The 16,465-nt window shown below is 39.6% G+C and overlaps 1 protein-coding gene across 8 annotated transcripts in view; it reads right to left on the bottom strand.

Moving 5' to 3' along the window:
• Positions 1 to 16,465, bottom strand: part of shank3a (SH3 and multiple ankyrin repeat domains 3a) — a 166,570-nt gene that overhangs the window by 112,904 nt on the left and 37,201 nt on the right. The window lies entirely within an intron of this gene.

Genomic DNA, 16,465 nt, shown 5'->3' with positions numbered 1-16,465 from the left:
AGAATAGATGAGCAGAAAGAGGTTAGTGTCTGACACATGAATGACTTGCTCTATTTATCTCCCCTTACTTTGTCCATTCATTTCTGCTTCTCTCTTCTTCTGTATACATTATTCCCATTACAGTATGTCATTATATTCACTGCAATACAGGCATGCAATTTCACATCACTGCAATGCACACACACCAAAGACTTGAGAAGTAACAGCACTGTTCAATACTCAAGTTGTCCTTCTGCTTCATTATTCTGTGCTATGGCAAACATTGTATTACATGGTGAATGGCATTTTTAATATGAAAATGTTGAAGCAAATGCATTATATTTTCCTTAATAATATCACTGTTTCAGTCAAATGAACTTGGCCATTAGTTTGCTGTGCAGAGCACAACTTCCTTAACCTTGAGGTTATGCTGATAAAATTTATCACAAGCAACTTAGAATTACACCACCCCAAAACTCGTTTGTTAGGTATTTACTGGCGCGTAGTGTGCAGGCACAGTCACGTAAATGCCATGTGCCACTATCATTATACAAGTTCATTCCTCTTTGTTTAGCTTTGTTAGCTGTATTCAGTGGATCATAGCCCAGTCTTTCAATGTCATTTTAAGCAGGTGCTGAAAGCCAATAACTATGTACTTTTTCATAGTTTATATCTATAGGGAACACTCGTCATATGATTTTTATTGAGTTTAGTACATAGTCTGAGATCAATACTTAGCAACGTGTAATTTAGTATACTAAAATTATAAATTACAAATAAAATGTCCCAGTAACCATCCTGCCTGCATCAAATGCCTATGATGCTAATAAATAGAAGCCATCTTTCCTCATCCTCCCATCACAGCATGCAGCAAATCAACCATGAAACGTTGTTACAAGTGGACATGTGATGAGGACACATCTGCTAAGGACAAACTAATATAAACACATCTCCATTTACAGTCAGCCAGACATCCATTTGTTGTGGAATGAGACAGTCTGACCCCTTTTTGTAATCAAACTGCAGACAAGCTCACTCACACATTCTGTTTGATGAGGGGCATTACCAATTAAATACCATGAACTAGACACTCTCTTTAATCCTAAGACTTCCTGGCTATAGAAAACCAACTGTGGGTCTATACACAGTGTACGTCCTCCAAATCCCTAAGTATAAAATGAACACACCACCTGAAGGTTTACAAGGGTTTACATCTGAACAATTACCAAAGGACAGGAAAAGAGCATTGATACAATTAATTTCGATTAATGGGCTATCATCAAGATTTAGACACCTTGAAAGACGCCATGTGAATACACACTGCACACACTTCTTACGCAGAAAGAGCTGAGGCTGGACTCCCTAATTATGGACAGTGGTTCATGATTTGTACTGTCCATTTGACACAAATAGGTGAGCTTAATTTGTGTTGATGCGGCATGTTGTCAAGACAAGCACAGTAGGCAGCAAAGACATGTGTTGGTAATTTACGCTTAGTGCAGTGTAGCAGTACAACAGTAATCTCAGTGATAAAAGAGGGTTTAATGCCTATTTTACTTTAACAATGACTCCAAATACAAGTGACTAAGTACATTGTAAGAATCTGATATATGTCAGTCAATCTTATGATCTCTGTGTGCAGGCAAATGTTGCATATTATTATATACCAGCAGGGTGCAACAGCTCACAGAACTCACAGTTCAGCTTGTGTCATGGTTTTTCAGTCATGGGGGGAAAAGGCATTCCTTAAGGTGTTCCTGGGATATCGGGTTCACAAGAATGAGATGAACGCAAGGTGACACTGACCTTGTACCACCAAAATCAAATAACTTCAGCCTTGATTCCAAGTGGACACGTACCAAATTTAAAGAAAATCCCCTAAGGTGTTCCTGACATATCATGTTCACAAGAATCATACAGACAATAAAAAAACAGACATGAGCTTACTGTATAACTTCTAATTCTTTTTCAAACAGGTGAAGATGTCTACATTGTCTGGGGGGAATGTAGACCTCTTTACAATCAGGAACTCAGCAGGTTGATTGCAGGCAAAGCGGCAAAGGCATCACATTTCTGCAAGTTTGTGTTCTGCTTGTTCAACAGCTGTTTGATAAACTGCTCATACAGTCTCCATTAGTGGCAGATTTTATTGCAAGCATGATTAATGAACACTGTGATCATTGACAACACTCTTATTATTACTTTAAAAAATAACAGCAGCAATATGCGACACTGATGGTTAAACTTTTCAATTAATCCAGTTACATGTGTGCTAAAGAGGTGTGAACGGGGGATGAGGGACTTTTGATGAGTCATTGCATCACACCAGCCAAGGCCAGGGGATGTCTACTACAAGTATGTCAGAACTAGGTACAGAATGGAATTTACAGTATTTATTTCAAGCCAATGTCTTCAATAAAACAACATCCTCTTGCCATGATAAGGCTTGCAGGACACTTGCTGAAAATCAGTCCCCTTTACTACAGCATATAGTGCACTATATTTACTGTCTGCCATGTTTTATTGTCCAAGTGAGTGTGTAAATGTAACCGCTATATATAGTAGGTGTGACAGCCAATACCCATGTCAGCACTCCTCCTTCCTTCCTCAGGTTGTGTGCAGGTAGAGCTGGGCAGAGCCATCAGATCTGATGTCTTTCACCAGAGCAGGATGGGCCTAGGTTGTTTAGGCTCTCTCTTAATTCTCTCTCTCCGTCTTTCACCAGCTAACTTTTGGCTTTGTTTTCCTCTTAGATTTGCCTTTACAACACCTCATATACATGCACCGCTGCAAACACCACTAGCTTACAGGTTACACAGTATATTAAGCTAATAAGCTAGTGTTTAATCTACTTTTAATGCTAGGTGGTACAGTTGTCTTTTTTTTTTTTAGCTCACCATGCACTGTACACTACTTTCTGCTAACAATCCTGCAATACGATGCGCCACATTTTATAAATGTGAAAGTTATAAATCCACAACTTAGCAGCTGTCAGGGATGACACAAAAGTATTTTAAGGTGAGTGTCCAAAATTTTAATTTACTCACTATTAGGTAAACTAGTGACTGTCCATTTAAAAACTTTCTTTGGACTTTTTCTGGCTTGACTGGGAAGGAGAGTTGTGCAGTTTCAGAAAGTGAAAAAGAAAGAGAGAAGGGAAGAGCACAGGCAGTGTGTGCGTATGCTACACCAGAAAGAGCAAGAGAGGGAGTGTATTAGTGAAAATGTGAGCAAGGGAGAGATCACAGATATGTACTTCCAACAGCTTCTATTTGAGCAGCTTTAAATGCTGAGACTCGGACAAACCTTATCTTTCATCTGCAGAGAATCTGGGACCTAATCTGTAAAGAGCTGTAAGTGCTGGTCAGCAGCAGGGGCTGGCTGCAGCATTTGGCCTTGTTTATACTACAAACTCTCCGTCCCTAGCACAAGTTGACACCAGAAGTTGCTTAAACTCTCCTTTCTGAACCTGGTAGATTTCTGAATACAGTGTTATGTCAATAATCTGTTTACTTGTTACACATAAAACCACAAGTTTAGATGAAATTACAGGGTCAGTTCTGCAGCAGTACTGGTAAGAAAGTGCTCTATCCCTAAATGAAAACCATTTACCCAAGACTTGAGACATTAATGCAACATTAGTGAAGAATCAGAGAACTTTGTGATCTTCCAAAAGTGCACAACACACACATCAACAAACGTACAGCAGTACAACAAGCACTGCTACAGAGATATTTTTCTGCACATCTGACACTTTGTCAAACTTTCAGTTTGAATCAGCTTGTTGCATTCTAAATACTGTATCTTTGCATCCTCCTGTGCAGCACTACACACTATCCTCTATCTTAACCACATAAGACAGGTGCAGCACAATGCTGTCTGCAGTAGCACACTCTAAACTTACAGTACACATACAGATTATGGAGAAGACAGATTTATCTTGGCTTTCAGCCTTTTTTTTTTTTTTTACTTTAGCTTTTGTTTCTTTAAATTTGCATATTATCAGCCAGTTAATCTCAGGGTGTGCCAAGGAGCAGTGCACCTTACCTAGTTGCCAAGGTAACTTGCTGAAATGCTGTAAGTGTCCAATAGGGATGTTAGTTAAAGCTCTTAGAGCATATCATTTTGTTCAGTTGTGTTTCTCACTACGTCTGCCCCTGTGTGCAGCAATACTACAGTTAATTTGACTGAAAATGGAGGAGACACTATCAAAGGCAAAGTCATTGTTTCTTTTGATTTTTTTAAGTTATCATGTTAACACTATGCCCCTAAAGCAAGCATGTTAAATGGCAAGAAACCAGATGGTTTGTGAAATGTAGCTGGAAGATGGTTTGATGACTAAAGACATAATAGAAGATTTGATGTGCTCAACCAAAAAGCTCTATTTCAGCCTCATTTGTCCACAGGACATTCTCCTAGAAAGATTGTGGTTTGTAAACGTCTTGAGAATGTTGTGCACAGTGGACACAAGAACAGCAAGATCTCTGGTCATGTACTTGTAGCCTTGAGACTGTCCATGCGTTTCCACTATTGTGGTTCTCAAATCCTCAGACAAATCTTTCTTCTTTCTTTTCTCCATGTTCAGTGTGGTCCAAGTGTTGTGCACAGTGGACACAAGAACAGCAAGATCTCTGGTCATGTACTTGTAGCCTTGAGACTGTCCATGCGTTTCCACTATTGTGGTTCTCAAATCCTCAGACAAATCTTTCTTCTTTCTTTTCTCCATGTTCAGTGTGGTCCAAGCAACACAAAGGCTGAGTCAACTTTTCTCCATTTTAACTGGTTGCAACTGTGATTTCCATATTGCAAGCACTTGATTGCTACAGGTGAGTTTCACTACAAATTAAATAAGCATCACCTGCTTGAAATACAACTATTTCTGAAGATTCTGAAAAGGTGTCAATAATTCTGTCCAGTCCATTTTTGGAGTTCTATGTGGAATGGATCAGATTTGGCTTTTTCTCTGCTTTTTGTGTTGTTCCAATGCAAACAAAGGAAATAAACATGACAATACCAAAGACTTTGCGATTGCAACAATTTTATGGAAGACGTTGTGCATTGTCCGACAGAAATGCAGGGTGTATGCCAGAGCTATTTTTCTGCATTTTTCACAATTCAACCAAATTTAGTGTAGTCTAAAATACTTCAATTACAGTTTAATGCATACTCAATTTGCTGGCACCCTCATTAGGAAAAGCAGTATAGATAATGCATGAATGGATGGATGATTTGCTGGTATAACTAATAAAAACACAATAGACAGTGAAGGTAAACAATACATAGTCCTCCCCAGTTAGAACCAGTGATGGAGCACCTCAAGGCTGCGTTAGCTCACCTCTGTTATTTACACTGCATACAGCCGACTGCACCACCAGTATGCCTAACCATTGTCTTCTGAAATATTCTTTTGACTCCACCTACAGTCTCTGCTGACTGACAGTTACAATACTAGAATGTACCAGCATGATACTGACTGGCTGACTGAATGGTGTGACAAAAATGGCCTTAGAGAAATGACAGACCCTCCTGAGGGTCAGCTGCTTCCAGTTTTAGTACATAATATAGAAAAACAAACAAGTGTCCTCCTACAGGTATTATGACAGATTTCACCCCAGTGATTTCACCCTATGTTCTAGTTTCTTTGCTGGCTTTGAGCTTTTGGGAGTCAGCAGCCAGAGTGTTTAATTTTTCTATTGAAGTAAGTGATTCAGTGTGTCATGCTGTACTGCTATACAGCCTGCTTTGGCAGTTTGTCTGTGAAACTTTAATCAACTCAGAATTTGCTCAATAATCATTGGCCACTTTTTATAAATCTCTTTTTGAGCAGCTCACAATAAAATGATTAAAAAAATTATTTTATTCATCAGTCAATGCTATTGCTTAATCAAAATAAGTGTGGGGATGAGTGAGATCTGAACTCAGAGAATATGTTGTCATTTATGTCTGGTATATTCATGTTGCATTCTGATGACGTGTTTTGTATGACAGTTGTTATATGTGTTCTATGTGCTGTAGCTGTGTATTCTGTACTCTTTAGGAGCTGCCTTCAGGCCAGAAAATGAATTTCAGGGTAAGGGTGACAAAAAAAGCAAATCTGGAGGAGAGCAGTCTGTCGCTTTCTGTCTCACCACTTACTTTTGTTTACTCCACTCGGGTTGTGTCCTCTTGTATCATGTTTTTTGTAGACTGCTTATATTGATAAGGAGTTGGATTGAAAATGCTACTGTACATAAGCTACAATATTAAAAAAGTACATTGCATGACATGTATAGTGCATACTCTCATGGACATACAGTAATGACACCAACATCCACACATCTGGATTAAACATATTTAACACAAGTCATAAGGGAAGGACAAGTTCCCTTTCTACTCCAATCTGCCTCACTCAGACGCAGTGTGGTTTTATGTGTGCATAAACAGGCACAGACACACACCAGCACAGATAGCAAATATCAATTAAAATCCTCTTTGCCTGTTGTCAGGCAATACTTAATATGCCAACAAGATATACATTTAAAATAATTCACAAGGAAGCTATTAAACAAACATACTCTCACACATACACAGATTTGCAAAGAAGTACAGTAAAGTGCACATTTATCCTTGCTCCCAGTAACACTGGAGGCAACCTACAGCAAACATATCTAAAACCAATTATTTTGATATCTCAGAATGTGCAAATTGTTTTTAGTATTTAAAACTAACAGTGTTATACTGTCATATTTAAAAAATTATGTAACAGTGAACGTGCATCTTTTTCATTTTCCCTAAAAACCCCAGTGTGACTCATCAAGCTTTTCAGTTGCATATGACTAATTATCACCTTTGAGTGCACAGTGTGCATCCATGTGACCAAATCAAGTTAAGATGGATAAGGAGACGGTCCCAGAGAGTATGAAAACATTATGAAAATTATTTCTGAAAAATTGTAGCAGAGAGCTAAAAAAACTACGAGCCAACCAATCCTAAGAGAGGAGAACCTTGAAAGTGAACACTTATATGGTCTTCAATGTGGACCATTGTAATAAAACCAACTGATGAGAAATGGATGTTCAGGTATATGCAAAGCTTTAAAAGGGTTGTAGCCACAACAAAAATAATTAAGTTGTAATTAGTTATATAAAAAGACAGAAAGAGTAGAAAAACAGTGTACCTTTGTGCCATCAGACTGATCTCACTGCAGCTCTAACAAAAGACACTGATCTCACCTGCTGTTAAGAGAAATATAACAGAGCAATTTAGTTTTAGAGCTTTATTTCCAGGGGGTCTCCTTTTGCCATTGGTATCAAGCTAGAGGGTATTGTATTATTGTATTGACTGCAAAAATTGTGTTCAAAAGCTCTTGGTCTAAGCAATTTGTTGACATTGTGTGTAGAGTGGCATACATTCTCAGTCAATGGAAGTCTCATAAAATACTACTCAATTAGGTGATTTCATCTTTTGGTGGAGGCCACAAAATGCCTAAAAAAAGAAATCACATTAAAATATAGTGTTTTTCTGGTTATAGAAAAAATATTACAATGGAGAGAGATGCTTCTCCTGCATAAACACAATGAATATCTAGACCAGACCTGTAACAGAAGTGCAGTCTGACTGGGTCATTATTATTGCATCCATCTATTCCCTGCCCCATCTCAGATTAGACTCAGAGAGACAGAGATGGAGAAAATCTAAGATAGAAAAACAACACAGAAGAATGGAATAATGAAGGGGGCAAAAATTACATTCAAATCAATTCAATTTTATTTGTATAGTGCCAAATGACAACAGAAGTCGTCTCAGGACACTTTAGAAAGTAAGGTCTAGACCTTACTATTATTAATATTATAGATGAGAATCCCAATAAATCCCCATTGAGCAAGCACTTAGTGACAGTGGGGAGGGGAAAACTCCCTTTAATGGGAGAAACCTCTGACAGACCCCAGAAAGAGAAAGAGTTATCCCAAAAGGTAAAGTTAATCAATACACCAGAGTTCTATGAGAGCTGGCTATCCTCTGAAAAAATTTAAATTGCTTAATGATTTTATTCATTAGTACCCAATGGACTGTCACTAAAACAGTCTACTAATTCTCTCTCTCTCACACTTGTACCAACATATGGGAGTTAGCCATAAAGTCTTTACAACTGTTTATCAATGCTCTGTATTGGGTGCTGGGATATTTGTGTTCTCTGTAAGAACAGCGGTGGTTTCACAAAGCTGATCTCAGAACACATTCCTGTGCTTTGACTGCCTTGTTCTCAGATATGCCAGAAAATTCCAGTATCTTGTTTCCACCCTCTCCCTCTCTCTGCTTTCTCTTTGGCTAGGATTTGATGGGCAGACGGGGTGAGAGATGGGGAGACAGAGGGATGAATGGGATGTGAGATGGAGTGTAAAGGGAAGGGATGTTACACTAGGTCAAATCTCTCCCCATCTCTCTCTCCCTTGATGGCTGTAGTGGGCAGATGGAGGTAGGAATATGTCAGCCACGTCTTGTGCCCATGCTGCCACTCTGAATGAGGCTAAAAATAGCAACATGTGGACGTGAGAAGATTTCCAGCAAGGTGCTCCCAGTGACTGATACAACACTGCATATGCCAATCTCTGTGTGTGTGAGAGAGAAGAGAGAGAGGGAGAGGGATAGTGTGCATGTATTTGAAAGAACTGTCAAACCACTGTTGCGTGTAAGCCTCAAGTTAGAAGCATGGAAAAAGATATGAAGTGCTGATGAAAGACTGGAAAGAAAGTCAAGAGAAAGGAAGCAGAGAGGAAGTGACAAAAGGGGCTATAATGAAATTAATCCAAGTTTGTTGACAATTCCACATGATGCAGGATTTGTTGGTTCTTCAAAAGTCTCATAGGACTTGTTGTCCTGGCAACATGTTCATAATCTCAAGCCTAATTGGAAGCAGGTTTGTTCTCAGGGTTATTCAGTGTAAACAAGAAAACCTCTTAAACAGGGTCGGACCAGGAAGCAACCAATTAGCTGCAGAGCAATTATACTAAGACATGAATTTGAAGAATATAGAGCGTGATGAGAGAGAGAGTTCAACTGGACCCTTTGACCCATCCCAAACTGTTGTTAATCAAACTGTACCATTTCAGTTAAAAGGGAATAATTGAGGAGGCTGTCACTGCCTCATGTTAGGGGCCAGACAAAGAGGAGCCTTGCTCTTACCATCACACGGTCAGTGGGCATTGCAATGACATTTCTCGCAAGTGGCAGCTTTTTTTATATATGGTTGGCAATGTGGAAAATTTGGGAAAGAGCAACATTGTCAAGCTAATCCAAACGTGTCCCTGGCTGTGAAACAGTTCCTCAGAGTTTTCATAGTCTGCCTTCTTCCTATGCATTTTGAAAACACTGGGAATTAGGCATTATTGATCTGAAGGCTATCAAAGTTTTCTAAATAGCTTTGGCTATCATTTGTCAGTGAGATTTACAGTATATACAGTCGCTTCAGAAAGGATTCCCACCCACACATTCTGCACATTTTTATGTGGTGTAAGTTCATACTGTCATGGAAAAAATTGCACTTGTAAAATGTACAAAAAGAAAAGTGTTGTGAAACCCTTCTGATGTGACTATCTATGCATGTGGAATTCACAACAGTTGGGCTCGACATATTGACATCTACATGAGTGAACATCCATGTGATGATGTTTTTATTTTCTCCTTTTCCCCGCATGCTTTACGGGGGCTGTTTTTCTGCTAAACCCATTGATTCTGAAATCCTTATATCCAAAGGTTACAACATATTGATCCCATCACCAAAAAGTTGGCACAGCAGTTTTGTGCTTTGCTTGGGCGTCACACTCCAGTAGTTGGCAGACACACAGTGTAATGTGCTAAAGGAACACAGAGGGTCCTTAAAAACAAACTTTCCTCCTACAGAGATGTGAAACACTTTAATGTTCATGAGTCATTATTATTATTCTTATTATTTAACTTGAGTACAAGTCGCCAACTTGAATGATGTACCTTAAAACAGACATTCCCATTCTCTGTGGTTGTTTTACCTATGAGGAGTTTTCTCAATTTCAAGAAAATTTGCTCCTTTATGATACTGACTGAAGAAAAAAAAACTGAGTCTTCAATCCATAAGTTGTACATTTAATTCCCATCTTGCAGTCACAGTGAATTAAGACAAAGCGAGTTAAAACAGCAGAGCACCTGATCCCACCTTTTGTGGAACTGTGCTGGCGAACCTCTAATGGAATATTGGACCTTCTCTAAATGTAACAATGAAAAAAGTCCCCTAGCCAGGCAGTACAGTGAAGAGGACTTGGGCTTTTCCAGTGCAGTAACAATCGTCTACAAGCAACTAAAAAAGAAGAGGCCAACACATCGGCCTTGGTTGATGTGAGGCCCATGCCAGCACCATCTTCTGTAACACCAAAGACTGAGATGAGAGGTCTGGGCTTTAAAGACACATCAAGAGCTCTGCACACGACAGTTCGGGGGGGGAGTATGGTTCTCAGATGATAGTCAACATCTATCACAGGCATCATCCTGTCCAGGAAACAGGCTTTGACTTTGTTAATATGACTCCTATGCAGGACCTTGAGTTGGATCATGCTACGACAGGCACAGGGGGAGGCCGTATTCACCTGACAATGGGGGTCCTGCTTGTAAAGATTTAAAGAGAACATGCTCATTTTTCAATTGTGTTTCAACACAAACATAAACATTCTATACACAAATTTTGTTAAAGGAGTGCTGGATGGTTGTGCACATACAAATCTACCCACAGACTGATCTATCAGCCAAACAGGGTCAGCTCTTCTAGCAGCGCAGATGAACCACTTATAGTAACAGCAGGCTCCCTCTCTACTCACTAAGGCAAAACAGCACTAAATATGAAGTGACTACAAGAAAACCTACAACTGCAAAACTGACGTATACAGGGCATCAATTTCATAATTTGAAGGGCAAGGCCATTTGGCCTTCAATTTCATACATTTTTGGAGACAAATGACATGATGCATACAGTTGTGACCAAAAAAACTGGTACCCCTGCATTTCTGTCAGATACTGACGTCTCGCAGATTGATTGCTACAGGCTACAGCACATTAAATGAATTGTTACTGACAATATTAGTACTGACAATTAGATATAAATATTAGTATGGACAGAACAGCTACATGGACCTGAGGTTCCATGATTCCCAGTAACTTTATATGCAACTAAGTACTCAACTGCCAGTTCAATGGAAAGAACAAGATCTAAGGTATTACATAAGCCCTACCTGACATCAGATAATCACTTGGAAAGTGGGGCAAGAGATAAGCTGATGATATAGGACTACAAAACCAAAAATGGGAATTTTTAAACAATCAGATATTACTAAACACAAATGTCTTCCTAGACTAAATCAAAAATTAGTAATTTAAACTAAAATCTATGCTGTACTGTAGTTTCAGCACTTGTCAGTCAATCTCTAAATAGTGAGGGTCTACTTATGTGGTACAAGGAAAAAGCCTTCAAAAGTGTGGTTGACTGCTAATGTTGTAACCCTTATGTTTAGTTTCTACTGATTTAAGCTCTCACACTCTGAGTGTATTCAGACAGAATGCAAGGTCAAAATGTGCTTCACGTATTGTCTGAACACCTGGGGGCATACTGTACTTTTTATTACACTTTTGTGACTCATTTTTTGGTGCTAAATAGCACATATGTGTGAGTGTTCATTTTAAGGAGGAGGAGGATAAGGAATTTTGGTGTTTTGCACCAGAGAAGAAGAAGAAAAGTGCACCACTGAAATTTGCATGTTTGGTCTAATGCATATTCCCATTCAGGGGCACAAGATAGAGGAGGAGAGAATAAAACTATATACAGTTACCCTCAGCACCTGATTTACCACTGCTGTGAAGGAGGGAACTATGGCTGAAATTTAACATCAAGAGAAAGAAGGTGTAAAATGCACCTAGCTGCTGTCAGCGCGACAGCTGTTAGTCATCTGAGACCTTGTCAGATTTATAAACACGATGGAGGAGAAAGAGGGTGTTTGCAAATTTCATCTCCTGCCAGAAGAGAAAGTGAATTCACAGGCTTTCTTATCAAACCATGCTTAAATTACTGAACAAAATAAAAGATGATCTGACTGTCAGAAGACTGATTGCAGTTTCCAAAACAGTTTTTCTGTTTCTTCAAACATATTAAAGTTCAGATAGGGTAAACTTGCATCTTCTTCTCTGCTCCCTCTCAAAGCACATATGCGCAATACACACAGCATATCTGTCCGAAATTGATAGAAGAGTCAGTTACAGCTACATGGGTTCAAAATCGCAGAATTGAACCAAATTGGGTTTTTTTAATGCTCTAAAATTGATATCATAAACCAGTCCTTGTCAGTTTTCTTGTTACTTCTCTGTGCTCCAGCCTCTAGTGAGTGTGAGATACACCATCTTCTGCTAAGGGCCAATCGCATGCCTACCTATAGTGTCCCAGGTGCTGGACCCAATCCTTTCCAACAAGACAAAAACATGTCAGAGGCCACTATGTTAAAACACACAAGCTAGCCAAAAGTCTGGATGTACAGTATTTGTATCACACTGTATTATATCATTACAAACTTAGCTGCATCATATCATGGACTATGTATCAAGATCCAGATCAAATCGTGTAGATGGAAGAGATGCAAATTCCTACTAAACTAAATAATAAGGCTAGCTGGACAGTTGATTACACACGATCATTTACACATCAGCAACATTAACGATCTCATTACTACAGGAAACCTGTCACAACAAAAAAAGAATTTCATCCAAATTCCAAAAATATCCAAAAATTGTATGCCCATTAGAGAGAGAAGGGCTTAGTGAAAGTCAGGCCAGTAAATGAAATATGAAGCATCCATGAGTACATCAGTAAAATGGCTCCTGAAAAAGAGAATATTCCAAAACAGCTGCACATAGACAGAATCTTTGCAGAGAGGGTAGAGGAGATGCCTTGGAAAGCCAATAACCCTACCAAGGAACAGAAGACGTGGCAGATGACAAAAAATAATCCTGTACAGAACCCACAAACCTACAGGTTTATGGCAGCTTACCTACTTACCGCCAAAAAATGTAAACTGTAAGTTTATACATGTTGTGACAGCAAAATATGTTCTGTGAATGAATAAAGAGAGAATTTGTACTAAAGGGGGCAACAAGGGAAATAAATTGAGAATAAGGATGAATGCAGGTACTGTAGTGAGTACTGGAAGTGACTTTGTACACATCTTCCTCTCCTCTGCTGAGAGATGAATGACACCCATTAGCAGTACTGAGAAGATGTCTGGTTTACTCCAGTCATAGAAAGTGAGTTTTTGCAGAGTTGGATATGATGAATGACAAATGATATCCATGATCCAAAAAAGTACAATCTTTGCAAATATTCTGCCCAACAGTCTGCTGAACAAAAGGTGATACTGACTGCTAATGCAACTGTCAGCTATTACCAAAACACAGTGCTTAGTTAAAGTTGTATGAATGAATGAATGAATCAATGAATCAATGAATGAGCATCACTGCTAACTAATAATGGACCTGGTTTAATCTAAATCACAAGGTCATCCACCACCAAGTCCACCCCATTTCCCCAAAATTAATTTCAGGTACACCTACTGACAGGAGGTTTCCTTAACAAAACTTTCATGATAAAACTTATGACCAAAAGTTTCCAACTGCCAAGTCCACCTTTTCTCACCATATGGTATTTCCACTTCCACCATCGCCACAGGCTTTGAGATCTCCTTTAAATTGATATCATACATTTCTACTGAACACACTGTGCACATCAATTTACAACTAAGAATAGAAACTCTGAATAAAAATGCACAATACCAGTTCTTCAGACTAATTAGATGGTAAAAGGACTGGCAATTTAACAGATAAGGCGAAGCAATGACAAAGGAAGTGTGAGAATTAAACCAGTTTTGACTTTGGCTTTAGCCAACATGAGGATTCGCTCCTCCCTTCTCGCCTGCTGACAAGAAAAAGTGTTTACTGGTGTGATCTTTGCATGGTGCTTCATTCTCCTGATCCAGGCTTGAAACACAGCAGGAGAAGTGTAATCCTACTTCAGGCAGACTATTCTAGTGTAATCTCCTGCTCACTCAGAGTACACACAAGTCACTTTTGACTGTTCCATAGAAAATTCAAATTGTCAGAGTCTGGCCATCTGTCATATGTGCCTACGTTTGTCAGACTGTCTCGCTGTTTGCCTTTCCATGGCACACTGTACTGTATGTGTTCTTGCCTTGTTGTCCATATACTAGACTATACAAGACTCCTGGAAAGTGCAACTCATGATAGGCTGAGCACCTTTACTTTAGTAAACACATTAAGGGAAGTCACTTGACAATGAGATCAGTATTTACTATATGGGCATGTGTGCATGTTTGTGTCTGTGGGTTTGCTTGCATGCTTAGGTGTGCTTGTGTGTGCATGTACTCTATATAGTGCTTGAATGTGTAGGGCTGTGTGTGTTTGAGCAGACAAGTGTGTGAGCTCAACTGAAAAACATTTTTGTTCATAGACAGTGATTGTGCAGCACCTTCAGGGATTTCTCTGCTTTCTTATCAACCACCTTCCTTTTATTTCCTGTCTTTATTCCTGCCATGCGGTGCCGGATCCTCGCCAAGATACAATGGGCCATTACAGCCAAGTAGCCAACAACAATGAGGTAATCAACAGTAACAGACACAAAACAGCCTCTTGCCTTTGCCATCAGTTTCTGGAGAAACAGTCAAAAGGACACTCAAACTAAGTCAACTGAGCACCTGTGCATAAGTATGCAAAGACTGTCTGTAAAGGTTTAATCTGCATTTTGCTGTAGAGGAAATCTCCAGTGGAAAGAGGAGGGGTGAGCTGACACAAAGGCACCTTAGTAATAAAAACCTTATTGCTGTGTTATTATATAGAAGTTCTAATAGTGTGACCTTGCATGTGCAACTGACAGGAAGAGAGTTAACAGGGACAAACTGAAACTACATACAAGGGGTTAGAGATGTGTTGAACTGACAGTTCATTTTATTCTACAGCTAACTAGAAGCTTTATTTTATTGTCATTGTAACATTGTGACACGTACAACAAAATTTTGTTTGGAGCCGAGGGCCCCGGGCCGCTGCCTACATACGCGCCGCCATCATGAGCAACTTGGGGGGTTCAGTGTCTTGCCCAAGGACACTTTGACATGTAGACTGCAGGCACAGAGATTCGAACCCTCAACTTTCCATTTGGGAGACGACTGCTCTACCCACCACACCACTTTGAATTAAGTAATATGTGATAAGGATCTCCTTGAATTGTCATAATCTTCAGGTCGTTGCACCTTCATGTGAGCTTCCCTGGCATCCACCAATGCCATTGTAAAAGCTGAATTTTTCAACTGCACGGTTTTGTGGATATATTTTCCCTTCTGCTGCTGCACTGTGACCAGAGGATATGGAGAAAAATACAGGGCCCGAGGTTACTGCATGTCCGCAAATGTTCCTGTACAGGGACTCACTATTCTACCTGACTGAGTCTAACCTACAAGCAGCCGGCTAGTGAAGCACCCTGGGACAGTGAATGATCAGCTCATCAAGGCTGGATTTCCCTGGAGCACAGTACCTGTTTGTTTTGACAGCTTGAGGCCAGTGTGTCTGCCGCATGCGATGTGTTGCTGGTTACCAAGCAGATTAATAATCCATGATGTCATTGTCGGCGCTACACTACCTGTTGTAATTAATTTTACTACTTTAGGACTGTATGTGGTCATGCGGGGGAAGACGCAGCGAGCACCAGTTGGATTTACCGACCTTGGAGCTACTTGAAAGGGAGCGATGTTTCTACTACTTGGTGGGATTTAACGGTAAGTTTATAATAGAAAGAAAGAAAAAACATGTTGCATGTCTGTTAATGCTTTGTTTCTGTAGAGAATTGTTGTAAGGCTGGAGAAGTTACTATGTCTGCATTATGCCAGTTAAAATATGGGGTTACGCAATTACCCGCTTTGTTTAGAGTGTTACATATCTCTTTCCATCGGTACATATACCATTGCTTACCTATCTATGGAGGACAAATTGAGATTAATGCCATTGTGGTCTGTTGTGCCAGCAGCAGAAGGTGTGTGCATTCACAACCTATCCTGTTGTTTTTAGAAAGAGGCTTTCTGGTTTTATCACTCTGAAGTAATTACAGACTATTTGGAGTTATGATGGGTGCAAAGCCAATCTAGAGGTACCCAAGATTAAACATTAAATGGCTGGAAACAAGCAAAATGAGCAAGCCATGGGCACTTTAAAGTCTGGGCACAGTGATTTATGAATAGATGGACAGCGCACAGTGGATACTGAAAATAGTACACTAAAGTGAATAAAGGTAGGAGCTATGCATGATTTCAATAGCTGCATTACTATACAGACACAGGCTGTATCTTCAGGGAAACTGCTGGGCAAAGATTTTAGTATCAGGAATGTAGGCTGAATCTATGCCTGCCACAGACCAATGGTAGAGAGAAAGAGGGAAAGA

This window comes from Monopterus albus, unplaced genomic scaffold (assembly GCF_001952655.1).
Source record: "Monopterus albus unplaced genomic scaffold, M_albus_1.0 scaffold5.1, whole genome shotgun sequence".
NCBI classification, from domain to species: domain Eukaryota; kingdom Metazoa; phylum Chordata; class Actinopteri; order Synbranchiformes; family Synbranchidae; genus Monopterus; species Monopterus albus.
This window is presented reverse-complemented; position numbering and strand designations above follow the sequence as displayed.